The following is a 27,392-nucleotide window of genomic DNA, read 5'->3' as shown; positions in this document are numbered from 1 at the left end:
CCTCAGGGGAGGAGGCTGCCTGGAGGCATCCCCTCTTCCTCTGGGATGAGGTCCACAGAACTCATCTCCCCACAGCGTCTCACATGTCAGGCCCTTCCTCCCTCGACACAGACCTCTTTACTCCAGCTGCTATTGTAGTGACTCCTGTTTATCAGCACAGTGTTCAAGAGAGCAGGCTTTGTGACCTAGACTTCTGGGTTCAAGCCCAGGCTCTTCCAATTAAAAGCCAGGGGCCTTGGGAAAGGGCCTTTGCCTCTCCATGCCTCAGTTTCTTCATCTGCATGATAGGTCTACTGTGAGTAATTACTTCATTGGGCTGTTTGAAGTGCTCAATAGTAAGTGCTCAATAAATATTCACTTTCTCTTGCTGTAGGTATTATCTGCATGTAGTTAAACAATCTCCATTTGGGCTCAGTGCACTTCTCCTTTCTCTGCTAAATGTTTCCAAGTTGTTTTGAAATTCTCATTGGATGCTGGGTTCCTGCCAGGATTAGGGCTTCATTGGGCTGCTTCACAAAACCATGTCTCTTGGCTTTCAGTCATGGGAAGAAGACAGAGCCTGGGTTAGACAGAAGTTGCCTTTTATTTCTGTTTTAAGAATCCCAAGTTAGCATTAATATTTCAATCCAGTCTTGATGATCTTAATCTGGGGATTACTCAGGTCTCCCACTCTCCAGGCCAAATCAGTGGGTACCCTGTGCCTGTGTTCATGTGCCAAACACGCCCAAGATGGCAAAACAGCCAAGGTTCCTGAGCAGAAATAACCTCAGTCAGACACACTAAGACTCGACTTTCTGTGAGTGTGAATCCTGAGAGTTGAGAGAATGGAAACCCTTGGCCTGTAGGGAGCCTAGGTCTTCGGTCCCCTCCCCCCACCACTGCCTGTACAATAGTTCATTTTCTCTGACTCACCCCTGCACGTTGTCTTCAACTCTTGCCTCTAAGCAGATGATCCCTCTCCATCTCCAACCAGACATTGCCTCCTCTGAGCTCCATTCTAGGAAGACCATCTAAAAATTCCAAACTTTCTGTGACAAGATTTAAAGCCACGAGGGAGGGCAGAGGAACGTGAACATGTCCCAATATTTGTTGGAGTCCCCTATCTTGGTCTTTCCCTTCCTTTTCTGGTTGAATTTTCAGGCCACAACACAAAATGCAAAGTGGAACTTGTCATTTTTGAGTTTTGGTCATGTTGGTCCTGGGGAAAGAGTGTGGGTTTAGGAGTCAGATTGACCTCTGAGTTTGGGTCCCAGCTCTGCCTCTTCTGACTCTGAGACCTGGAACAGGTCATGTCACTTTTTTTTTTTTCATCTTACCTCTTTGAACCTTTTTCCTCATCTGTAAAATGAGAATGAGACCAGCCTCGAGGGACTGGTATCAACAATGAATTAGAGATGACAGCTAAGACATCCAGCCTGGGACAAGGGGACCTCTGCTCCTCCCCACTTCCCAGAAGCAGCTGATACCATGCTCCTTTTGGCCGCTGTTCTAAAGCACTGTTATCATCACCCCTACTGAAGCCTTTGTATGATGCCTTCTAGACAAAAGTCATTTCTTCCTGTTCCCTGATGGGACGGGCATTGGTGTTTAGCATCTGAAAACGCACATGTTCCCTTCAGAGAAGAGCCTCTCATTGTTTGGGTCTAGTGTTCACACCAACTGCACACCAAACCTCCATCCACAAGAAATTTCTAGTGAAAGGTAGGACTCGAATTGGGAGTTGTTTTTCTCTCTCTCTTTCTCTCTCCTCCCCTCCTCACCCTGCCCCCCAGATCAAACAACATCTCCTTGACTATTTCTAGTCTGGCAAAGTCAAGTAGGGCCTCGGTGCTAATATGGTTCTCCACACGTCTACAAGTTCTTCTGGGAACGGGGGCTGAATATTATTAGTGTGCTTTTGTCTGTGCCCAGCAGAGAGCCTGAGAGATATGTGACTGAAATGCAGATTGTTTTGTGCCTGAAACCATTTCTACTTGTCAGAAGAGCCTTTCTTGGCCAGCGCACTGGGAGCGAGGCCCATGTTCACCATTCCGCTCTTTCATGTGGGCTCGGCTTTGGAGTTGCTGCATTTGTTTTGGATGGTTTCATTTTTCACTTTGGGATTTTGCAGAAACTCAGTGCCAGCATGAAATTTCTGTGATTTAAATTCTTCCAGAACTTTGGCTACTATTTTTTTTTTTTTTTTTTTTTTTAGTTTCTGAAATCTTTTAGGTACCTCAGATATTTAAAAAAAAAAAAAGCAACTCAGATACCTTTTGTAAGATTATGATTAGGTAATATTTATTTTCCAAATAATAATGAGAAATGTAAACACCTTAATTTTGATGGTAGTGGTCATATGAGGTTGCTCTTTTTAAATGGAATCATTGTAAGTCTATGACAAGATATTCTTCCGCTCTGTTATCAGTGATTCCTAGATGGGTTTGGCCACTTAATGATTTTCGGTAATTTGTTTCCATTGAATGAAAAAAAACAGTGGGATAAACAGAAGTATTTTGTTGCCCAATGTAGCTGGTAATGGGTGAGAGGAACAGTGATCAGCTTCACCTAAAAGACTAGACAATTAAGTAGTTCTACTATTTCCCAATCTCACTGAAAAAAAAAACCAAACAAAAACCTGAATCTATATGTAGACAGTGGCAGTTCTAAGACCTTTTGTAAAAATAGCTATACAAACAGATGTAGCAGACTGTCTACTAGGGGAATCTCAACCACAAACACAAATATACCATTACCAATCAACTTATTTGAGGAAAACTGGAAAACTAATGGGAGAAACAAAATAGTCTTCACAAGTGGAAGAACTGATGCTTAAATAAATAGTTAATAAAGCAAACACAACTGACATTAGAAGTTAATGGAACCCAAATACATCTTCCAAGACCTTCGCCCTACTGAAAGATTACCCCCAAATATATTATTAGTTCCTCATGCTTTTTAATCTGTGCCCTATGTGACAGGTAATATTCAAATATTAACATACTCCAACAGACATGTATGAGGTTATGCAAAATTCCCAGCATTTAAGGTATAACGCTTCCCCATTCTTTCCCATTAAGGAATGTTATCAGAATCCAAGTAAGTGGAGGTATCCTTGATATAAGCAGCACTGCTATTAGGAATGTTTAGTTGTAGAAGTTGAACCTAGGCTGCTTAAAGTAGAAAAAAAAAAAAAACGATCTCTGGGAGGTTCAGTATAGGCCAAGGTTAACAAATCCTTTTTCCTTCTTCACAAGAATTTGAATTAATTCTCTAACTCTGTTCCTCTGGAAACCTGATAAAAATTGAAGTATTAACTGTGTTACTAGGCAACATTGCTTATTGTCAAAATGACCCTAGACAGGTAAATTAGATCTGGTTCGGTAGTACTATAAATACTTCAGAAATATTCAGAGCTTTGGGCTACCTTGAATTCATTGACCCTTATAATTTGCAGTGTTTGTGCAGGGGTCCTTGGAAGCTATTTTTATGGAGTTGTTGCAAGAGATATTGGGGTTTATAAACCAGAGAAACTTTCACAACCACCCAAATGGATCTCATCTCCTTGTACCTGAGTATCACCTAGATAGAAGATAGGTCTGGGATGGCTAGGTTGATTGCTATTAGGACTTCTACTGAAAGGAATATTGATGATGTCCTGCTGGACCAAGTGTGGCCTATGGTAGTCCCATGAGTATAAATGTTTAGAAGAGCTTAAGGCTTCTGGTAGACATTGAAGCCAGAGAACCAGGCTTTGAAGCGACTCATGCTGCAACAGTGCACAAGTTGCACTCCATCCAACAGAGACCTCACAGCCTCCAGGGCAGGGCACAGACACTTGACCTTACATCACTGATGCTGGGCATTGTACACTTCCAGTAGAACCTCGGTCACCATTACCCCTGAAAGCTGAAGTCTGTTCTACTACCACCTTGTCAGCTCCAATGTTCCACCAATATCACACCACTTGCTTTAAAATCAATATAGCCCAGGCTACATGTGTACACTGTAGCTGCAAGCAAGTCTAGGAAGATGAATTTCCACCTTGTTGAACCATGGATTAATCATATGGGAAATATTCCAATCACTGATAAGGTTATCAGTGGTTCTGGGGAGCCAGAATAGTTGACTAAGTTCCACTATATGCGTCTACTTAACTTTTTTAGGTAAATAACTCACATATAAATCATTTATACAATTTAGTACTTTTGGCCATGTTTGGCCACACATCTCACAACTGATTGGCTTATACACTACAGTTAAGAACCAAAATACTGCCTGGAGGCGCAGTGGATAGAGCATCAGACTAGGACGCAAAGGACTCAGGTTTGAAGCCCCGAAGTCGGCAGCTGGAATGTGGGTTCATCCAGCTTGAGCACGGGCTCACCAACTTGAGCGCAGGGTCGCTGGCTTGAGCGTGGGATCATATCTATGATCCCCTGGTTGCTGGCTTGAGCCCCAGGTCTCTCTGCCTTAAGCAAGGGGTCACTCGCTTTGCTAGAGCCCCCCAGTTAAGGCACATATAGAGAACAATCAATTAACAACTAAGGAGCCACAACGAAGAATTGATGTTTCTCATGTCTCTCCCTTCCTGCCTGTCTGTTCATTTCTCTGTCACATATACACACACAAAGAAATATTCCCCAACATCAGGACTGCTTGGGCTAACACTCTGGGAACCTCAATAGCTGTTCCTGGCAAACTAAGCAGAGATACAGAAACCTTTTCCCAGAAGAATTCTACTTCCTCATCTTCCTAAGGACAGTGATCACATCTGGCACAAAAGTTCCCCCGAATTTTTCCTGGAGAAATTCAGCCAGTCAATAAATAAGGACATGATAGAGTGAGAGGACTATATAATAGGCCTTTTTTATGCAGGGCTATATGTGGGCTTCTGTGGGCTAGCCTGGCATCTCAACCACAGTATAATGGTTCAAAGGGGGAAAAATTATGTGCAATTCTAACTAATTCATTTAAGAAACAAAGTTTTAAAACATGATTCATTTGTAATTTGAGCCCTGCTGCAATTTATTTCATCTGGCAAGGGTAAAAACAACTCCAATCCCAATAGTTTTCAAACTCTAGGTTACAGCCTATTAATGGCCCATTAAATCAGTGCAGTGCAGAGAGTGGCAAACTATACCCCACAGGCCAAATCTGGCCCGTTGCCTATTTGGATAAAGTTTTATTGGAATATAGGCACACCCATTTGTTTACACATTGTTTATAGCTGTGTTTGCACTTTTGATTAGTTGTGACAGAGATTAAATAGCCTGCAAAGCTGAAAATACTATTTGGGCCTTTCCAGAAAATCTGCTGGTCCCTGATGTTGTGGGTTGTAACCTGCATTTTTAAAAAATTAGTTAGAATTGAATAAAAAAAATACAATCAGAGTACTTTACATGAGGTAAAGTAAGTATATTTTATGAAAAAAAAATTTTTTTTTGGTTATATATACTGGCATTGGTTAACTTACCCAAGGTCATGTAGCCAAAGCTGCAGAACCAGTGTTTGAGCTCTTGGAGTCAGACCCTGGGCTGTGCTTGTATTCTCTAGGCCGTTTTGCTATCGACGGGCTATGGTTTTAAAAAAATAATAATGTTTGAAAGACTCATGCCTAATCCTTAACTTTTTTAAATCTTTATGAATGTTTACAAAATATAAAACTAATACTTGTTAAATAAAATGTAATAAGTACAAAAAATAACAATAAAGAACAAATTTTGGATCACCTGTAGTCTCTGCCTCCAGGAATAAGCACTGAGACTGAAGAGACATTTCCTTTCAATCTTAGTTTTCTGTGTATATGTAATTTGTTTAGATTGTTTCACAAAATAAATATACATGATTGGTCTTTTTCATTGAATAACCTTCAAAAGCAAGATTTTTTCAATGGACTGCTCCATTATTGGACATGGGATTTAATGTCAAGAGAGATCTGGGAGGGAACATGAGGCGTGTCGAATGTGCTCTATGTAGATGATGATGAAACTGAGGCCTAGCTGGATCAGAGGATTTGTCAAATGTCATAAGCACATTTTCAGTGGATTCACAAGGCAGTGCCTCAGTACCTTTGCATGTACTTTGCCCTCTTCCTGGAATAACATCTCCCTTCTTCTCCATCATCTGACTACCTCTGTCATGGCACTCTTCAAGAGTCACTTTATGCATTATTTCCTCCAGGAACCCTTTTCTACTACCTTAGGATGAATTAAGTGTCCATGGCCTAGCTCAGTGCATACATAGCACATAGTAAGTGCTCAATAAACGCTGGCAGAACTGAACAGAGCTGGGTCTGAAACCTATGTGTTCTGGCCCTCTTCCCAGAGAGCCAAGTTGCTGCTGTCAACTCAGGCAGCCTTCAGCTTGGTACTGGTTCTCCTGTCCTCTTATCCCAGGCCTAAGTTTCCTCAGCTATGAACAAGAAATAATAATCCTACTTCATGGAGTAATTTTAATGATTAGTGAGCTAACTTCTGTAAGAGCCATATACAAGCACCAACACATAGCCATTGATTCATAAATGGCAAGAAATTATTATTTACTCCTTTAATCTAGGTTGAACTCTTCTTAGATATTATAAGAGATTTTGATTGACACTTAGTATGTGGCAGCCCTGCTCTACACTCTTTATGTGTATTAGCTAATTCAGTCCTCACAATACTCCTTGAGGTAGGAGCTAGCCTTACCCCTCCCATTTCACAGGTGAGGAAACAGGTACAGTGAGGTTATGTAACTTCCCATATGGGCAGGTCTGTGAGTATCAAACACATCAAATGAATGCTGGGTGGCTACAGGGAAGGGAGCTCTATAGGAAGGCAACAGGATATATGCCATGGGAGGCAGGAAGGTGAGAGAAAAGAAAGTGAGATCATGTTCTGAAGAAGTGTTGGAGACGGCAACAAACTAGACTGCAAGGGAAGTTGGGAGGCTAGCCAAGGATACAAGACTTCCTTCCATAACTAGCAAGGAGCCAGAAGGGATTCGAGAAGGGAGACGCGGAGACCAGCACTAGGTCAGACACCTCGTAAGCTCTTTCTTGAAAGCAGCATGAGGATGCCTAAAGGAAGGTGATGGACATTTGATGAGCATCTACTATGTGCCACGTACTTACTGTGGAGGCACTTTACTTATAGAGTTTAATATAATCCTTTATATTAACTTTGTGAGGTAGAAATACCTTCATCTACAGATGAGACCATTCTAATTACTTAGTAGGAAAAGGCTATTGGGAAGCTTTTAAGGGTAACATTAAGGACCTTTATAGCACATTAATTATATCTCTGGATATTTTTTATTCTGGAGCCAGAATAACTGAGTTAATATCTTGGTTCTAACTTTAATTAGCTATGTGACCTTGAATGAGTTACTTAACCATTCTGAGCTTCAGTTTTCTTATCTGTGAAATGGGAGATACCATAGAATCTACTTCAGAGGGCAGTTATGAAGCTCTTAGGTATTTATGTGTATACACACACACACACACACACACACACACCAAAAAAAACCCAAACAACTTAAAAATCCAGCATGCATTAGGCTCTTTATAAATAATGTCCATTATTATTCTTACTGTCATGGTGCTTATAATCTGAATGTATACTGTAACAGGGCTTCTCAAACATCAATGTGCATTTGAGTCCCCTGGGATCTCATTAAGATGCAGATTCTGTTCATTAGGTCTGGGGTGGGACCTGAGATGCTTCATTTTGAACAAGGTCCCAGGTGAGGTGATGTTGCTGGTCCATGGACCACTCTGTGAATAACAAGATATTATGGTTTTTGTGTGTTTGTCATTTATTTCCCCAACCTACTCCAACCCCCATTTTTAAGTAATAAAAGGGCAAGAAATAAGCTTTTATGGTGATTTTTGTCTCTCTGGTAGAGCTTGGCACATGATAGGTGCCTAATTACTATCTTTGGGGGCTGGATTAAGACCTGCAGGGTCTCTACTCCCCCTCTTTCATGAGATGCTGGATCCCTCTGGATGGATTCCAGAGGTCCAAGGGCACTGGTCTACAGAACTCAGAGGATTTGGAGCCCTGGCCAGGGGGAGATGCTGAGCATCCAAATATATTGATCAGCTTTAGCCTAATGAGGTGACCAGCAAAGCTAAAGTAACTCAAGGATAGCAAAATAACGACAAGCATGCAAAGATGAGGTGGGATGCGACAGGTGTACTCCCCCGGGGAGAGGCAGCAGGGCAAATCCTGAACCCCACGAGCTTCTGGTCTGTTAAACACCTCCAGCCTCCAGGGCTTGTCAAACAGCTTAGCCTTAGTTACCCAGGAGTTCTTTCCCAGCCAAGGGGGAGAGAGTGCTCCTGACTACAGGTGGTAAAGTCAAGGGGCTCAAGTTTAAAAACAGCCCCCTCTGCTAACGGGGTGGGGGGGGTTAGTCTGGTCAAATGCACGTACTGTACTTGTTCATTTCAACATTCACTGCTTTTCTGAATCCTAGTTAACTGGCTGCCACAGCAGTCTGGTCTAGTCTAACCAGCTCCCTTTTTATTCTATGGAGAAAAGAAAGGAAATTCTTATCTTTATGAGCTTTATGACACAAAGAATAAGGACCAACCACCACACTCTCCAGGACAGTAATCACTAGCCATGAGAGGCTATTTAAATTTAAATGAATGAAAATTAAGTAAAACTAGAGCTTTGATTTCCCAGTACCACATGCCTCCTTTCAAGTGCCCAGTAGCTAAATGTGGCTAGTGGTTCCTGTGTTGGACAACACAGGTACAAGACATCTCCAACAGCACAGAAACTTCTATTGGACAGCGCGGAACTAGAGACTCAATGCAGATAGGGTTCCTCTTTAAGGCAAAAGGGCCCGTGATAATCGGCACTCCCAAAGCAGCTGGGTAAGGAGTGAGCACAGAGACCCGGGGCCAGCTCACCTCCTGAAGCTATTCCAACCTGCCCATGTTTTGATCATCTTAAGGCTGAGTTGTTTTTTTCTTTTTCTTTTTTTTTAAAGCAACCATCATCTTTACCATCACCGCCAAGTTTTATCGCATATTTACGATATACTGGGCTCTCTCCTAAGTGAGAATGTTAGTCATCGAGTCCTCTCAAGAATTTTACACTGTGGCTATAGGGACTTAACATTCTTTCTTTAATATACTTCCCCCACCTCTTCCCTTTTTCTTCTAGTATTTCCTCTGGCGTAAGCCTAAATCAATATTGCTCATACAAATGGAACAACAATAATCAAATCACACTTTATCTGATCAGACAACAAGTCAGCCTCCTGAAACGAACTGCTGCCTATGTAACCATGGAACCTGCCTCTTAAATCTTCACCTCGGTGCTTCTTGACCTGTTTGATTTTTATTTTATTTTTTAATTTTTTAAATTTGTTTATTGTTGGAATTTTAATTGTTTTTCATTCTCTGTTCATTCTTTCAGTGAACGTGCATTAAGTGCCTGCTCTAGGTATAGTAATAGAAAGAGCTAGTAGTATTCGTTGGATTCTTATACGTTCCGGTCACCATTATAAGTACTTTACATGAATTAATTCATTTATCTCTGATGATTAGCCCATGAGGTAGGTATGATTAGTCATCCCCATTTTATAGATGAATAAAGTGAGGTAGAGAGGATCAGTGACATACCCAAGTTTACTGGGCTCAGACATGGCCCTCTGCTAAGGAGCGGTGACCCCAGGGCCCTGTCCTGTGTAGCTTATTTATCGTGAAGGAAGGAAAGAAAGTGCAGAGGTTGAGAGAGAGGTGCAGATAAACTGCCGAGGGCATCAGGATAGGCGGTTTTGAGTCACACTGTGAAAGATGGATCAGATCAGGCATTCTGGGTGGAAGAAGCCTCCGGCTAAGGCTCTAAGGTGGGAAGATCTCAGGATGCATGGCGGAACCATGTACCATAGACCAGCTGAGTCAGACTAGAGGAGAGGCAGGCTGGCCATCAGCTCATTTGCAGAGGTGCAGATGTTTAGCCAGTTGTTAAAATGCTGAAATACTTCTCTACAGGTTTGTAAAGAGCCACCGCCCAAATGCCTGCCAAAAGACCTCACCATGTAGCAACTGCGGCCTGGCATCTGTCCCATGGGGAACCCTGTCTGCATCAAGATCATAGGGATTAGAATATCCTTGCTGAGTTCAAAGTGTATGGGAAAAATATATGTCCTGTGGGTGATGTTTGGCCTTTGTTCCTTTAACAGTGGTGTCAGGGCGAAGGTTTGGACAAAGAGAGAAGCATAAGCAAAATGCAAATGGCTGCTCATCCTCTCAGACTCAGCTGCATCCTCACCTCTGCTGGGAAGTCGTTGCTGCCCTACCTTCCCATTCTCTGTAAAGCCCTCTGAATAATTCTAGCAACATGAGTGCCGTGTGTGTCAGACCCCGTGACAGTGCTTTTCCAGATCACCCCACTTCACAGTCCCCCCCCCCCGGGAGATACTGTCATTCTGCCTATTTTACAGATGAGGAGAGTGAGGCCTAGAAAAGTTCAAGGACGTGCCCAAGGTCACACAGCTAAACTAGTAAGTGGCCGGGCTAGAGGTTGAGCCCAAGCACTGTGATTCCAAGTCTGTGTCCTCTGTGTTCCGTGTGGCCCCGTTTGCCATCATTTACTTCCTTCTCTGGTCTCTGCTGCCAGGCTCTGGGCTCCACCCAGGCAGGGACTGGGGTGTGAACATCTCTTGCTCTCACTGGCAGCCAGCCAGGGCCTGACACAGAGTGCACAGAGGGGGCTGGGGAGGGTGCAAAGAGCAGTTTAAGTACATGGCCAGCAGGAGAATGGTGTGGGGAATAACGGTGGGACCAGTTAGAAGGTTCCTGCAGGAGTCCCAAAGGCAGATGACAGGCGCTTGACCTCACTGAATGCCATCCTCTGTGTTCCCCAGTGAGGGATGTCATCAGCTGGCTTCCTCCCTTTGCTGAACGGTCCTGAGGAAAGGCACGTGAGCCTCCTTGGATTTCCAGTTCTTTCTCACTTGCCTGGAACCAACAGCCCTTTGTAACCCCTGCATCTGGGACCTCGAGCGCTGTACCTGAATGTTTTGAACATGCAGGAAATTTCTTTGAAGAGAACATTAGCAAAAATTAGCCCTTGAAACTGCCCAGTAAAAACTGAGTGCACAGCAGGGGCCAGCAGTCGTGGTCACCAGAGTGCCTGGGAACAGAAAGCCCACAGAGAGCGAGCGCTCCCGGCTCAGCCCACTTCCACACCGGCCGCGCTGTGCCAAGTTTCCGCTCCTTTTTACCCTTTCAGAAATAGAATAGTGACAGCTTCCAGCACGTAGCCAGGTTTCACATGTTACGGAAAATAGCCTGGCCAGTAAATCTGGTAATTTGCCCAGTAGACAGAACATCTGAGCTGATTTTGCGTTCTTCGAAGTCTGGCTTCCCAGCGAAGCCTGCGCATGAACGAGTCTACATGGATCCAAGTCTGCGGTTCTCCTACTTTGTGTGGATTTCAATGCCAGGCCCCCAACCCTTCCATTGTCTCCCCGCGTGGATGGCTCACAACATACACGAGCTGCTGGACATTCAAATGTTAATAGTCTCATCTTTTTCCTGAACAGTTATATTTATATGTGTTCATGTTTTAAATTTTGGGAAACACAAAGAAAATATAAGAAAAAATATTTCAATGATCTACACTTCAGATACCCAGAAGTAGCCAAAATGATTATTTGACATATTTTCTCATCTTTTTTTTTTTAATATAAATAGTGAGGCTTTTAAAAATAGTTGCACTGGCCTGACCTGTGGTAGTGCAGTGGATAAAGCATCGACCTGGAAATGCTGAGGTCGCTGGTTCGAAACCCTGGGCTTGCCTGGTCAAGGCACATATGGGAGTTGATGCTTCCAGCTCCTCCCCCCTGTCTCTGTCTCTCTCTGTCTCTCTCTGTCCCTCTCTGTCTCCTCTCTAAAATGAATAAATAAAATAAAAAAATTTAAATAAATAAATAAATAAAAATAGTTGCACTGTATGTATATATAGTTACATACATTTTTAAATTTCACTTAGTATGAGCATGTTTCTGCACAATATTCATAAGCCTCAGTTTTTAATGACTGCAAAATATCCCATCTTGTAGAGGCACCATAATTTGCCTAATGGCTCCCAGTTTACTGGCCACTTGGGTTGTTTCCAGTTTGTGAAATGCTATTCTTTTAAAATTGTCCACAGTAGCAGGACTGAAACACCCATGCAGAGGGAACAGATATAAAAAGAGTAATCTGTCTGGAGGGGAGCAATGGAGCAGTTATTTCACGAGGCCTTGGAGGGCCTATGTGAATGAGAAATTGCAGAAGCAGAGCCCTGGGAGGTTGGCTCACCCAGCCCTGTCCCCAGCTGTTGTCTTTTCCAGAAAGAAAGGCTTTGTGGGAAATGTAAGGGGGAGTGGTACCCTCCTGGCCTACAAGCTCTCCAGCCATGGTCATTATCAATATCTCTTGTAGTAACAAGCCCTTCATGGTCCCAGCCAGGGTTGCTTTTCCCGACTTAAGAGACTGACTCTAAAACAGTCATGAGATTTTCCCCAAAGCCATGCAGCCAGCAGCCAAATTGAAACCAAATGGCTGTCTTGTGGACCCCTGGGAAACACCACCCCTCCTTCCTGTATTGCTTCTAAAATGCAGAAGAGATGTTAGGCACCGTCAGAAAGCTAGTTTTGAGCTCGTACCCTGTACAAAGCTCACTGCATGTGCACTTGGCCACACGTATGGGATGAGGAAGTTTCCCCAATTCCAGAAGTCATTTGTTTGTTTGTGTGTTTGCTTGGTGGCCATGTTTGTTCATAACTCTGGGTTTGAAGTTGTTGTTCTGTGTTCATGTTTTGCCCGGATATCAGAAGCACTGCCCGTGAAAGTGTCCTCCGTTCTTTCAGATTGATGTGTAGGTCTGTCGAGACTCAGCCGGCCAGGTTCGGGCTTGCCCAGTCATTTAGGCGGAACGTGCTGGCTCAGGAAGGTGGATATTTGTCCCAGGCTACTGTTCTCCTTGAGAAATTCAAACTCCAAGGCTGGAGCGAGTGAACCCTTGGGCAGTCTTTGTCACAATACTTCCTATAAGTTCCTCACATGTATGTGAGGATAATTAAGGACAACAGACTTATTGCAATAGACGCTGCCCTGAAAAATTGGGCATATATGGCACACTAAATTCTCTTGTCAGATAGAACTCCAGATCCCGGTTTCAGATCCCTGTGTCCTCCATGAAACTCAGCACAGACCTTTGCTCCAAGAAGATAAACAATGAACAGTGAACAAGCTGAGTGATCGGCCTGTTCTCTAATGGTCCTCCCCATTTATGCATTTATTATCTCTCAAGTTCATCTGCCAGGGTGTCTCCCACTCACATTTCCCTTCAGCTACTCCACACAGAGTTCCCTGAACTTGTTCTGCGTTTCATTATCTGAGCTCCTCTGCCTGGACTCTTCTGACCCCTTCCCCCTTCCGACTTAGGGCAGTGTTTCCCAACACACTCTCACTCCCTTCAACTTCAGCTAATTTTGATTCATTCTCTCATGAGACTTTGTGCATTCCTTTACAATGAAGCTTTTCAAATAGCTTTTCTCCTGTTTTTCACATTAGACCATGAGTTCATTGAGGGCTGGGACTGTAGCAATTTCACCAATTGTAGAAGCTAGTACATAGATGATACTCATTTCTTCATTCATCCATTTAACAAATACTTATAGAACCTCTACCATATGCCAGGCAACATATCTGTCTTCATGGAGCTTACATTCTACTAGGGGAAACAGATAAGGACAAATGCATAAAAAATAAGCTATCGAGCAAAGATAAGTGACATAAAGAGAAATAAAACTGGGTACTCAAACCAGGTAAGAGATGCTATTTTAGCTAAGGTGGTCAGGGATGGTTTCTCTAAGGAGGAAGCATTTGAGGAAATGAGGCAGGAAGCCATGTGGATATCTGAAGAAAGATCTTAGCAGGCAAAGAGCATAGTAGGTGCAAAGGCACTGGGACAGGAATATTCTTGGCCATGCAAGGAGGCAAGGAGGCCAGTGAGGCTGGAACAGAATGAATGAGTATGTTAGGTGAAGGAGATGAAGTCCAAGGTGGGCAGGGTCGGATCTTGCAGAGGCTCTGGGGCATGTGGATGAGTTTGATTTCTAGTCCATGTGTGATGAGAAGCTCAGTAAATGTTTGTTAAATTGAGTTGAATTGAATTGGGTTTTACTGAGCTGAACAGAACTGGGTCACAGTATATACTGCATATAATTTTTGAACCTTGCAATATCCCAAGTCTGTGCTTACAACCTCCAAATGGAAAAGCACTATAAACAGTCCCATTAGCAATATTAAAACCTGTCAGTATGTGAGTCTGCCTGTTCTGAAACTGGACAGCATTGTAGGTTCCAAAAGCCTCTGGCCAGTGATACTTTGTCAGCCCCTCCCACTTGCAGCAGTTTCATTGTGGTCAGTAGGTACAGAGGATATTTTAATTTTAGAGGAACGAGGCCTTACTGGCTGCCCAGAGTTTCTGTTTCATTTCTGACTTTCCCAGAGTCTGAAGTCTTTGGAGGGTCACTGGGATTTATTCTGGGCCATGGCCAGGGTCCTGGATGTGACTTTCAACATACTTTTACTCAAGCCTGGTTCTCATTGAATCTTAATTATGTGGAACTGCTACCCTTCATACAACTGGAATATACCACATTTAGCTATTTTTATCCTCTTACTTAGTCTTTATAAAGTCGTTGCAGTGAACCATTGCCTTGATTAAAATAGGAGCCCACCAGAATTTAAGCTAGGCAAATTCACAAGATTCAATCACACATTCATTGATTCACTTAACAAATAAATGTTCATTCAACCGATGAGCCTTTTTGTTAGAAACTTGAAAACTGTTTTATTTTATTTACGTTTTGAGATATAGCTGGCATATAATATTAGTTTCAGGCATGCGAGATAATAATTCGATTATTTGTGTACTTTGCAAAATGACCACCACAATAAGTCTAGTTGACATCCATCGCCACACGTAGTTACAAAAATGTTTTTTCTTGTGATGAGAACTCTTAGCCACTTTCAAATATAAGGACCCTGTTATTAACTATAGTCACCATGCTGTACTTGACATCCCCTCATTCACTCGAAGACTGTCAATCGAGGACCTATGGAGTGCCAGATACTATACTAAGGGTTGGGGGCATAGCCCAGCACAGGAGAAGTCCCTGTCCTCCTGAAGCTGACAATGTAGTGGAGGAGACAACTCAGGATACTAATAGAAAATGTCATCTTAAATTCTATTTTAAAAATAATATTAAAATAAAATGTCATCTTGAGTAGTGGCAGATGCTACTGTGTGCAAGTTTGGGAGATAGAAAGACAAATAAGTAGTGTCCCCACAGTGTTGTTAGGGTGCAGGTGAAGACATCCATTATAACACTGATATATGAATGGCACTGTGGCATTCTGTACAAAATGCTATGGAGGTAGAGGGAACACATAACTAACCGTATTTTGGTTGGGGTGGGTCTTAGGGAATATTTCTTAAAGGAGGTGACATTTGGTCAGTCTTAGAAAATAAATAGAACTTATCCAAGTGGAGAGGGGAGAGAGCGAGAGTAGGAACAGCAGCAGGAGCAGAAGCAGAGAGTGGTGAACAAACACCTGTGTTCCCGAAGTGGCTGGTCCTGCGGCGGCTGGAGCACACGGGTACGCACACGTTGAGTGGGAACACTCACGGGGTGGGGCATGGGAGTGTGAAGACGTGGGTGGAGGCCAGCTCACAAACGGCCCGGCCAAGGGTTTCTACCAGATTACCTGATTTACATGTTAGCACGTTCATCCCGGCAGCAACGTGAAAGGATTGGGGGGGAAATCTAGAACCAGGATATTATTAGGAAAATAATGCAATGGTTCTGTCCTACAAAGAGTCTGATAAGGTGGCAATCAGTTAAATTTGGAGTGTTGGGTGGGGAGGGACTCTAAAAATTGTCTAGTCCAACCACCCATTGGATGTTGAACTGTCTTACCTAACATCCCCCCCCCCCCAAGGGACTGTCCAGGACACCAGCCCTTGAAGCTGCCTTCTCATCCCAAATTCAAAGAGCCAAGCCTTCTCTGAGGTCTTACTTATGAGGAGCTAAGATCTGCTCCCTGGAGCTACCCTCTTTACTCTTTCTTATGCTCCTGGGGGCTTCCAGAACCAGTTCAATTCCTAATTCAAAGGCAATTTTTTCACTGTTTAAAAACAGCTGCAATTTCTTGAGTCCCTTCTGTATGCCAAGCAAGCCTGCAGGTCACATATTACCCATTTCCAGATTGGAACTTTGGGCTCATTGGCCATGTGACGTGCTGAGATTTGGCCACTGAGCCATGTAACTGGCAGTACCAGGATTCAAACCTACAGCCATCTGACTCCAGAGCCTGCACTCTTGGAAATAGCTATCAATGTAACTTGACAAGCATTTACATAGCACCTACTCCTATGAAACCCCCTGTCCTGAGTATCATAGAAGGGTGTCACCTAAGATGAATAAACGTGGTTGATAAGTTCCAGGGTTCCCCATTCTTGTGTTTGGTTGGTGAAGTCAACACTCAAGCATTGTGATAGTATGTACTTGGCTTTGGCTTGAGCCTGGCTATTCCAGGAGAGGAAAGTGATTTATGTTTGGCCCATTGCACGAGCCTGGTTCCTGCTGGTAGCACTGAGTCAAGCTCAATGCAGGGGCTACCTTCAGAGTCCATGCCTGGGAAAGAAGGTCTGTAATCCCTGGAGGATATAAGAGGGGGATGTACCCGAAAAGGTGGAAGATGTGAGACCAGTGAGTTTACTCATATTGGAGTAAAGCAAAGCTTCAACTTGGACACGTCCCAGGGCTGAGCAGAGAGGAGTAAGTACAGCAAGGCTGAGAGGCTGGACAGCTGGAAGCAAAATGAGAACAGGGCTAAGGAACCATGGGCAAAGCCACCACAACCCAGCCTGGGCACTGAGCATGTGTGTGGGAGCTCCCCCTTCAGGCAGTGTGTGTTATTGCTACTGTTGTGGCTGGGGGAATTATGGGAAATGGACAGGACTCTGACAAGATGGGGTTTTTGTTAGCAAATTTGCCTTCGTAGTTGTGTTTTTTTGTAATCTGATATTTAAATTAATAAATTGGTTAATTTTAGTTCTCTGGGTGGTAATTCCTCTGCCTACCCCGGGGCTGGCCCCAGAACTCAACCCCTTCACAAGCTGATTTGGAGAGAGAGGCTGCAAGAACCCTGCTGAGAAGATTGGACAGGTTGTGGCAGGTTGGTAAGGGACACACCCTGTCCCCTTTCCCTCTCACCAGATAATCAGCCCTGAATGTACTGCACATGTATTGATAGATGGAGCAGGTTGCCCTGGAGTACTGACCTGGAAAGGGGTCCTTTCCTAGATAGTGCCAAAGGCCGGCTTAAGAAATTCCCTTCCGGCCTGACCAGGCGGTGGTGTAGTGGATAGAGCGTTGGACTGGGATGAGGAAGGACCCAGGTTCAAGATCCCCAGGTTGCCAGCTTGAGCGCGGGCTCATCTGGTTTGAGCAAAGCTCACCAGCTTGGACCCAAGGTCGCTGGCTCGAGCAAGGGGTTACTCGGTCTGCTGTAGCCCTCCCCACCCCCCTACCCCCGTCAAGTCACATATGAGAAAGCAATCAATGAACAACTAAAGTGTCACAACGAGAAACTGATGATTGATGCTTCTCATCTCTCTCCATTTCTGTCCCTATCTATCCCTCTCTCTGTCTCTGTGTAAAAAAAAAAAGAAAAAGAAAAAGAAAAAAAAAAGAAATAGCCCTTCTGTTCTGCTTATATTAAAATCACAAGCTTTCTTTATGGTTGCCGTCATCTTTCACTTGCACATTTAGCAAAATGTAAAACTGGTAACATTTTGTCCAAGAAGTAAATTATACACATGTTTTCTTCTCACACATGTGGAGATCCCATCAATCCACTAAATGGCCAAATGGCTGTCTTGCGTAAGCAACAGACCGCTTCCCCTTCCCACTCCAGTCTCTTCCTTGATTTGTAAGGCTCTCTGGGGACTTCTCTTTTCTTCCTTCCATTCTCTGTGTTCTTTTTTTCTTTTTACTGGGAAATTCCCATATTTACAAGGACACTCCTTCCAATCTACATGGTGACATATTTTTTAACTTTATTATCCCAGTTAGTCCTGGGGCTTTGGTGTAGTCTGAGACACGAGGTGTTTATCTATTTGTCACTTATATCCAGTCTAATTCTGAAATGGATTTGAGCTAGTTTCTCAGTATGAGTTAGATATAACAGAACCAAAAAGCAAGAATGACAATGCAAATAACATGCATTAACACTAAGGAAGACCACTGGGCCAGAAAATCTCACCTTAGGTTTGTTCTGGCAACTGAGCACAACATTGAGTCACCTGGCCTCCAAGGCAAAAAAGGAAACATACATTATGAAGCTCATATATCTAATTTATACACACACACACACACACACACAACACATAATCTTTACCCAAAAAGTGTTCACAAGAGGGTCTTTTCTGACTTTAGCAAGTTCAGTCCAGGGCTGATATTCTTAGATGTTCTTGATGATCTAAAACTTTTAAAAATAGTCTATAACCAAGTCTAGGGTTATGTCTAGGAAAACCATTGAATTGTGTTCAGAGCAGTCAGGGTGTTTTTGCATCCCCTGGTCACATCTGTACAATAGCATTCATTAAATAAATGTGCCCCCCCCCCAGGAGGAGGGGAAGGGATATAGAAATCATCATCTTTTCTAACTGAAGCTTCTCTTAGAGTTTGTGTAGCCCAGCCTCCTCATTTCATAGAGGAAGGACTGAAGCTTCTCAATGTTGAGAGACTCACTCAATGCCATACTGGTCATCAGAGAAGTGATATAATAATGACTAAGCATGTGAACTTTGGATTCTGACAGACTCGATATCAAACTCCAGCTCTGTCCCAACAGCTGTAGTATCCTATATAAGTTATTGAATCTTGCTAAGCCTCAGTTTGCTCATCTGTAAAATGGGGACAATTATTACTTTGCCAGAATTTTTTAAATCATTAAATGAATATGTTATTTAATATAAAGCTTTTGCACAGAGCCTGGGACATTGTAAGCACTCAAATAGTGGATGCTATGATATTTTGGACATTAGGATGATGGTGCAGTCATGAAATGGAAAAACTAGGTAGAATAATTCAAATAACCTAAAAGCTACTACAGCCCTCCTTCCACCCTCCTTCTACCAGGATTCTTGTCTGAAGTTATACTGACCTGAAGAACATCTTTTAGAAATACACTATGCAGTAAAGCAGCTGCTAACCACATGTGGCTATTTGCAGCTAAATGAGTTAAAACTGAATTAGAACTTTGGCAACTCAAGTTCCATTACCCACATTCTAAGGGCTCAGTAGCCATAAGTGGCTTGTGGCTATTGGCGGTGCAGATATAGAACATTTCCATCATAACAGAAAGTTCTCTTGATGGCTGCCTTTGTGGCTCCCCCCCCCCCAAACTTTCTTATATCAGTATTTTTGTTATTTATTTTACTGGTGAGTACACTTGAGTCCCACAGAGCCTCAAGGATATACAGCCAACAGCTAGTTAGTAGCACGGCCTGCTACAAAACTGCTTCTGACTCAGAGCATGAGTCAGTCTATGGTGGCCCAAGAGGCCCGAGGAAGCTGCTGGCTTAAGTCTGTGTTTTGATAAGTGGGGTTCTGATTAGTCAGGGCTAGAGTATGAATTGAATCCATACTGTCATACTGCCAAATGCTGGGTAATGTCAATTTAAAGGATTGATTATAAGAGAACTAGAGTATCATTATCTCAAGAGCCACAGCCCAGTGGCAAAGATATCAGGGACAGCACAGGGAAGTTTTAGAGCATGCTCAGCCTCTCCTTTTTATGCCCTCTATTTGTATGGAAGGAAGAGATTTTGCATGGTGTTTTAAAACTGATCTGTTCATGGAATGTTGTTCAACGTGAGAAAGAAGGAAATTCTGCCATGTGCAACAATATGGATGATCTCGAGGGCATTGTGCTAAGTGAAATAAGTCAGACAGAGAAAGGCAAGCACTGTATGACCTCTCTTATATGTGGAATCTAAAAAAGCTGAACTCCTAGAAACAGAGAGTAGAACAGTGGTTGCCAGGGGAGGTCAGGTGGGGGACATGGGAGCTAGATTCTCAAGCCCTTCTGTCAAGGTGTGTAATTCCAGCTATCAGATGAATCCATTCTGGAGATCTAACGGACAGCGTGGAGACTACAGTTAGCCATACTGTATTATGTACTTGGAAGTTGCTAAGAGAGGAGATCTTAAATGTTCTCCCCACAACAAGGAAGTGCTAATTATGTGAGGTGATGGAGGTGTTAAGCAGCCCCACTGTGGTAATCATTTCGCAATATTATAAGCATATCAGATCATCAATCTGTACACCTTACACTTACACAATTTTATATGTGAATTATATCTCAGTAAATCTAGGGTAAAATAGTTAAAATAAAATAAAATTGATCCATTAATTTTAAATTTAAAGTATTTCTTTTCAAGAGAACTTTTGCAAACAAAGACTTTGAGATATGTTTCTAAGTCCAAAAGCATCTGTATTGCTATTTTTAAAAACTTTTAAAAATTGATTTAGAGAGAGAGAGAAAGAGAGAAAGCTCATTTGTTGCTCCACTTATTTACGCATTCACTGGTTGATTCTTGTATGTGGCCTGACTGGGGATCAAACCTGCAACCTTGGTGTATCGGGATGATGCTCTGACTAACTGAGCTATCTGGCCAGAGCTTGTATTGTTATTTTTATTGGTTGGGTTAATTATGATGAGCTCAAAACCGCTGTCAGTAAGTTTTCACGAGCCTGATGAACAAATAAAAAAATTTTTTTGAAATATATATTTTATTAAATGTAGTTTTATGGGAACGAATATATTCTCAGGGTTTCAAGTTCAGAGTTTTTAGAAAATAACTATTAAAAGGGAAGGTTTTTTTGTAGTTTTTTGTTTTTTTGTTTGTTTTTTTTTTTTTCATTTTTCTGAAGCTGGAAACAGGGAGAGACAGTCAGACAGACTCCTGCATGCGCCCGACCGGGATCCACCCGGCACACCCACCATGGGGCGACGCTCTGCCCACCAGGGGGCGATAATCTGCCCATCCTGGGCGTCGCCATGTTGCGACCAGAGCCACTCTAGCGCCTGAGGCAGAGGCCACAGAGCCATCCCCAGCGCCCGGGCCATCTTTGCTCCAATGGAGCCTCGGCTGCAGGAGGGGAAGAGAGAGACAGAGAGGAAAGCGCGGCAGAGGGGTGGAGAAGCAAATGGGCGCTTCTCCTGTGTGCCCTGGCCGGGAATCAAACCCGGGTCCTCCGCACGCTAGGCCAACGCTCTACCACTGAGCCAACCAGCCAGGGCCTTTTTGTAGTTATTGAGGTTTATCCAAGGTGCAATTATTGCTAATTGAAAAAGAAAGCTTTTTGTCAATTTTTTTTTTTAAATATAGAACACTTCACGAATTTTCATGTCATCCTTGTGCAGGGACCACGCTAATATTCTCTGTACCATTCCAATTTTAGTATATGTGCTGCCAAAGCGAGCACAGGTTTTTGGTTGCTGCTGTTGTTAAACAGAAAGAAACTCAAATTCATGAGTTTTCGTGACACAATAAAGGGAAAAGAGAGATTTAACTTAAACCTCATGGAAACTAGTATGAGTGTCACTTAGAATTAGATTTGGCTATGAGTTGACAGAAAACCCAAAGAGCAAGTGTTTAAACAAGATAGAAGTCTATTTCTTATGTACACGAAGTCTGGGAGTAAGAATCCAGAGCAAAGGTACACTTAAGCAGCCATCAGAAATCCAGGCCCTCCTCGCAGTGTAGGGTACAGGTGATGTATTATAGTGTGGTACACCTGACACCTATGTCATATTATCAATCAATATCACCCAATAAAGTCCATTTTAAAAATAATAATTAAAAAAATAAATTCAAGTTCTTGTATCTTTTTGCTGTGCCATCATAACACATGGCTTCCACCTCATGGTGCAATTTGGGTGCTGGAGCACCAGCCATTGCATCTACATTCCTTGCCAGCAGAATAGAAGAAAACCAGGTTAGTTGGGTCACCTCCTTAGAGGGACCTTCCTAGAAGTCTTACAAGAAACTTCTGTTTATATCACCACAAGAACTGATGTAAGGGAGACTAAAAAAATGTATTCTAGGAGGTCATTAGCTCAAATAAAGGTTGTAGGGTCTTCTTATGGAGGCAGAAGAGGGTAACACTTAAAGAGGGACACCCAGAAGTCTCTGCCAAGTATAAAAATATTCCGTTAACTTTTTAAACAAACGGTTATGGCAAACCCATTGCTTTATATTCTCAGAGGTATTTGTGTCAGTCCATTCTTGATGTTTCTTTTCCAATGCTTTACTGAGTTTGTGTTTTTCAACTGCAATTCTAAGGAAAAATTAAAGTATTAGGAATTTACAGTTTTATGCCAGAAGTTACAATGCCCAGTATGATTCTTCCCTTGTCTCCCCAGTGGTACCTTCTACTTGTCCTTCCCTCCATTGCTCTCTCCTCCATCTCAGCCCCAGCCACACCAAGCTGAATGTTTCTAAAGCACTCTTCCCAACTTGCCCCCAGGCCTTTGCACATGCACTGGCCTCCACCCAAAAATGATAGGATGCATGGTGACTAGTTCTGGCTGGGTCCTAGTGTTTACATGTTCCTAGTACTGCTGCCTATAACTGTGTACCCTTAGTCAAGTTACATAACCTTTCTGTGCCTGTTTCGTTATCCATAGGATGAAGATGATAACAATACTTACTTTATGGGTTTTGTCATTGTCAAACGAGCCAATGAAAGAAAGTATTCAGAATCATGCCTAGTAAGTAGTGAGTCCTCAATAATAGCTAATTTTGTTGAGCATTTACTATGTGCTAAGCACCTTACAGAGATTCTCTTGCTTCATCTTTACAACAACCCCATCAGGTGGCCTGACATTGTCTCCATTTTACATAGGAGGGAACTGAAACACAGAGAAGTTCAATTACTTGCGCAAGTTTCTCAGCTAGCCAGTGACAGAGCCTGGGCTCTAGTGTAGCGCCCTCTGTCTTCAGGGTGCATGCCGTTTCCCCCACACCAGCACCAGATTCGAAGGCACACAGTGTTTTCTTTATTAGGCCATCTGCTGCCTTTTGCAGATTTTTATGATAATCCTTTTGGAGTCAGGGGCAGACCCATATGATCCCTGGGAGCCCATGACCGTTGCCTGTTGGATTTGACCAGGTCAGGCCCTGCCCTTTGAGGCTTCTCGAACCACTGCCCCCAGCATATAAAGCTGTGCAGCCTCTGCCACCTCCCGGATGTTTATATCTTGTGCCCAAGGCTGCATGGAAGGTTCTGCGGCAGATTCAAACAAAACCTGTGGCTTCCCCACTTCTGAAGCCACAGCTCCCCTCCCAGGGCCATTTATATCCTGGGCATCATCATCATTCTACCCACTGGAGATCCAGTTCCCACCACAGAGGCCTCTGCACCCCAAGCCAGGCTCAGCTGTGGTGCAGCCAGCAGCGCTGAGAGGAGAGGTGCAGGCTAGTCTGCCGATTCCTGCGTTGTGTGTGAGCAAGGACTTCAGGCCTGCTGATCACCCTGCAGCTCAGAGGCAGCGTGCTCTAGACTTGACAGTCCGAGCCTTCGGTAGGCATTGCAAAACCTGCAGAGCATGGACTAGATGTAGATAGCAAGTGTAGTAGGCTGCATAATGGCCCCTAAAGTTCCCAGGTCCTGGTCTCTGCAACCTATAAATGTTATTTTATAAAGAAAAGGGATCTTCAGAGATGTGATTCAGTTAAGGGTCTTGATGTGGAGAGACTACCCTGGATTATCTGGGTGGGCCCTAAATCCAATCTCAAGTGTCCTTAAAAGAGAGGGAGATGTGACGCACAGAGAAGGGGAAGAGATGATATGAGCACAGAGGCAGAGACTGGAGTGATGTGGCCACAAGCCAGGGAATGCTAGCAACCACCAAAGCTGAAAGAGGCAAATGGGCTCTCTCAGGATCCTATAGAGGGGCACAGCCCTGCTGGCTCCTTGATTGTGAGCTTCTGGCCTCCAGCACTATGAGATTTCCAATTTCTGTGGTTTTAAGCCACCGCCACATTTGTGGTAGCTCGTTACAGGAGTCACAGGAAACAAATGCACCCAGAAAATAGGCAGGAACCCAGGAATATGAATTTTAACTTGTTCCCCAGGTGATTTTGAGCCCTCAGCCCCCCAAAGATGGAGAACTAGATGGAGTACCTAGACTGAAACTCTGGGAGGGCTGGATTCTTACAGTCCATCACTTTGCTCCTCTGGTATTAAAATCATGAGAGACAGAGCATGTTGAATACTTAGATGCTGACGGGAAAGTGCAGTGGAGGTAGAAGTATGGGACTACAGGAGGTAAATGACAGAGGCATGTCCCCAGGGAGGGGGAGGGCAAGAAGGTCAAAGAAGGGAGTTGGAGATGTGATGACAGCTGTTTGTCGACAGGGAGGAGACTGTTGTTATTTGTGTCTCATTATTGCCACACCTGAACCTGCCTGTACCTCAGACTCCGTTTGCAACCCTCCAGCCCTCTAAGTCACCTTCTCCAGGGTGTGTGATGGGAAAGCCAAAGAAGGTGCCCTGGTCAGTCACATGCACCTGATGGCACTATTAGCAGAAACCACCACCTCACTCAGGACCCCTTAATACTTGCAGGGAATTTACATACTCAGCATTAATGGGGCTGACTTTGACACTGCAAGGGACTGGTCTTTTTGGTACGAATTGGCTTCCTCTATTCTAAAAGCACTGACCGTGCTCACAGTGCTCTGTCGCAGGCAGTATGTCTGCATACTTGGGATGTTAGGAGTGGTCCTCCGTGTGATCCAACCCCAAGCTTCCTCCCTGTTCTGACTGCTGAGTACACTGATGAAGGGGTGGAGTCAGTGTACAAAGCGGAGGATGCATCAAACAGCTGGGTCCCATGGCACTGGCTGCAGGATGAATTAGTCAAGGTTCTCCAGATAAACAAAACCAGTCAGGTGTGTATGTGACTGCAGCTCAAATCTGAAGGATGTTTGCTGATAGAACTCCCTGTTCTTCAAAAGTCAGACTTTTTGCTCTTCAGGCTTGCTTCCAACTGACTGGATCAGGCCCACCCACCTCATGGAGGATAATCGTTTTACTCCAAGTCCACTATTCAAATGTTAATCTCATCTTAAAAAAAATACCTTCACAGCAACTTCCAGACTGCTATTCGACCATATCTCTGGATACTATGGCCTACCCAAGTTGACACATAAAATTAACCATACAAAAATTACAAGATTTTTTAAGCATTTACATTCCCAGGATGATGTGAAACTCTGTCATAAATACAAAATACCTATCAGACAGTGGGATGAGTGCTTCGTTCTGAAAGAACTCAAGACTGAAAGATTCTTTTTCATAAGACTGTTGAAAGACTGAAGGAGAATCCAGGTGGGAGGCATAACCCACCTCCCGTGATAAAGGCTGAAATCCCCAGACACTTGCTGTCCCCGCCTCCCTTGCAGCTTGGTGCAAGCTGTGAACGGGGCTCAGCCAACCTGACACCGTGCCTCTTTAATCAGGAGGTCCACGTCCAAACAGACTCCTTCTTCCATTCCATTGCCTCCCTAGCCCTCTTGCAGCTCTCTCATTTCTGGCCTCACTTTCTTCCCCTTAAACATGACAATAGAATTCAGCTTCCCTGGTTTCTGGCCTGAGTCGTAATACTTAGCCCAGCCTAGCTACTCAAAATGTGGTCCGTAGACTGGCAGCTGCATCATTGCCTGGCAGCTTGTTAGAAGTGCAAAATCTCAGGCCCCGCCCCACACCTACTGAATGAGAATCTGCATTTTAACAAGATCCCAGGCAGTTCATACGTACGTTCAGGTTCCAGAAGCACTGACCGAGAACACACCCCTTGGCTCCTTTGACTCCTGGCTATTGCAGGAGCTACCCTTGGGGGCAACCTGACCACACTTGGCACAGTGCGGCTGTCACTATAGTAACCAGCAATGCCACCTCTGACCTCTGCCATCTTCCTAGCTCTGGTGCCCACAAGTACAATGAGATTACAGTGAGCATTGCTATAGAAACCAGCACTGGAGATGGTCTCCTATCAATTTTGCTGCTTTTCCTTCACTCCCTGTATCTCTGGAATTATGAGCTTTCTAAGCCACAGTAAAACATCTAAATTTCTCTCCAGCCTCAGAAGGACTCCACAAATAACAAAGATGAAAAGTCAGGGCCACACAATTTATAAAGTAAAGGCATAGCAACTGCAGGGGTTTGCTTTTTTTTTTTTTAACCAATTTTACTTATTTCTTTTTCTTTTTTTATTGAATTTATCAGGATAACATCAGTTAATAAAATTATAGGTTTCAGGTGTACAATTCTATAATACATCATCTGTATATTGTATTGTGTTCGCCACACCATGCAGAAGTTTGCTTTGATTTGAAAAGCAATGACCGGAGTGTCACTCTGTGTAGCAAAGCCTTTTGTGCATTTGGCAGAGAGAAAGTAGGGTGATGCTGAGGACAGCGCTGGTGAGGATGATGATAACAGCTGCCACTCACTGAGCACGTTCTTGGTACCGGGTGCCAGGTTATGTATGTTATCCTATTTGATTTTTGCAATCACTCTCTGCATTAGTTTCCTGTGTAACTGCTGTAAACAAACTCGCTGCACTCATGGAGGCTAAACACAACACGTTTATTATCTTCCAGTTCTGGGACTCAGAAGTAAAACATCAGCCCCACTGGGCTAAAGTTAGGCATGGGCAGGGTTGGTTTCTTCTGGAGGCTCCAGGGGAGAATCTGTCTCCTTGCCCTGGAGGCTGCCTGCACCCCTTGGCTGAGGACCCCTTTTCTTGCATTAGTTGAACTGTTGATCTGTCATCGTCACACCTCCAGCTCCCTCCTTTGATCTTGAAGCCTTCCTCTTCCAAGGACCCTTGTGATTACATTTAGGACCCACTTGAATAATTCAAAATAGTCTTCTTTTCTCAGACTCCTTTACTTTATCACATGTGTGAAGTCTGTTTTGCCAAATAAGGTAACATGCATAGGTTCTAGGGATTAGGATTCAGGGACCATCATTCAGCCAACCACACCCTTTGAAATAGGCACTGTTATTACCCCATTTTCCCGAGGAGAGAACTGAAGCATGGCAACTGAAATCCCTTATTCAACTTCACACAGCTAGAAGCAGGTGGAGCCGGAATCCAAATCTTGGTCTGTCTCTCTCAAACAAGAGCTCCTAATCTCTGTACTGCATGGCCTCCAGACGGGTTTGAATCCATCCACTATTGTCACTAGATGAAAGGAAGGGGATCAAAAACCATCAGCTCTCTAAAAAGTTTGAGCTTCCAACAGGAGCTTTTCCACCACAGACTA

General features: G+C 43.6%; 1 protein-coding gene and 1 non-coding gene across 3 annotated transcripts in view; one reads left to right on the top strand and one right to left on the bottom strand.

Annotated features, from left to right (window-relative positions):
- ABTB3 (ankyrin repeat and BTB domain containing 3) overlaps positions 1-27,392 on the top strand; it is a 297,169-nt gene that overhangs the window by 190,091 nt on the left and 79,686 nt on the right. The window lies entirely within an intron of this gene.
- On the bottom strand, positions 21,431-21,537 carry LOC136321627 (U6 spliceosomal RNA). The gene has a single exon (XR_010728773.1). It is a non-coding gene; the product is annotated as a U6 spliceosomal RNA (small nuclear RNA).

The sequence above is a fragment of the Saccopteryx bilineata genome, chromosome 1 (genome assembly GCF_036850765.1).
Source record: "Saccopteryx bilineata isolate mSacBil1 chromosome 1, mSacBil1_pri_phased_curated, whole genome shotgun sequence".
Taxonomy (NCBI): Eukaryota; Metazoa; Chordata; class Mammalia; order Chiroptera; family Emballonuridae; genus Saccopteryx; species Saccopteryx bilineata.
Note: the sequence above shows the minus strand (reverse complement) of the source record. Positions and strands in the feature narration are given on the sequence as shown.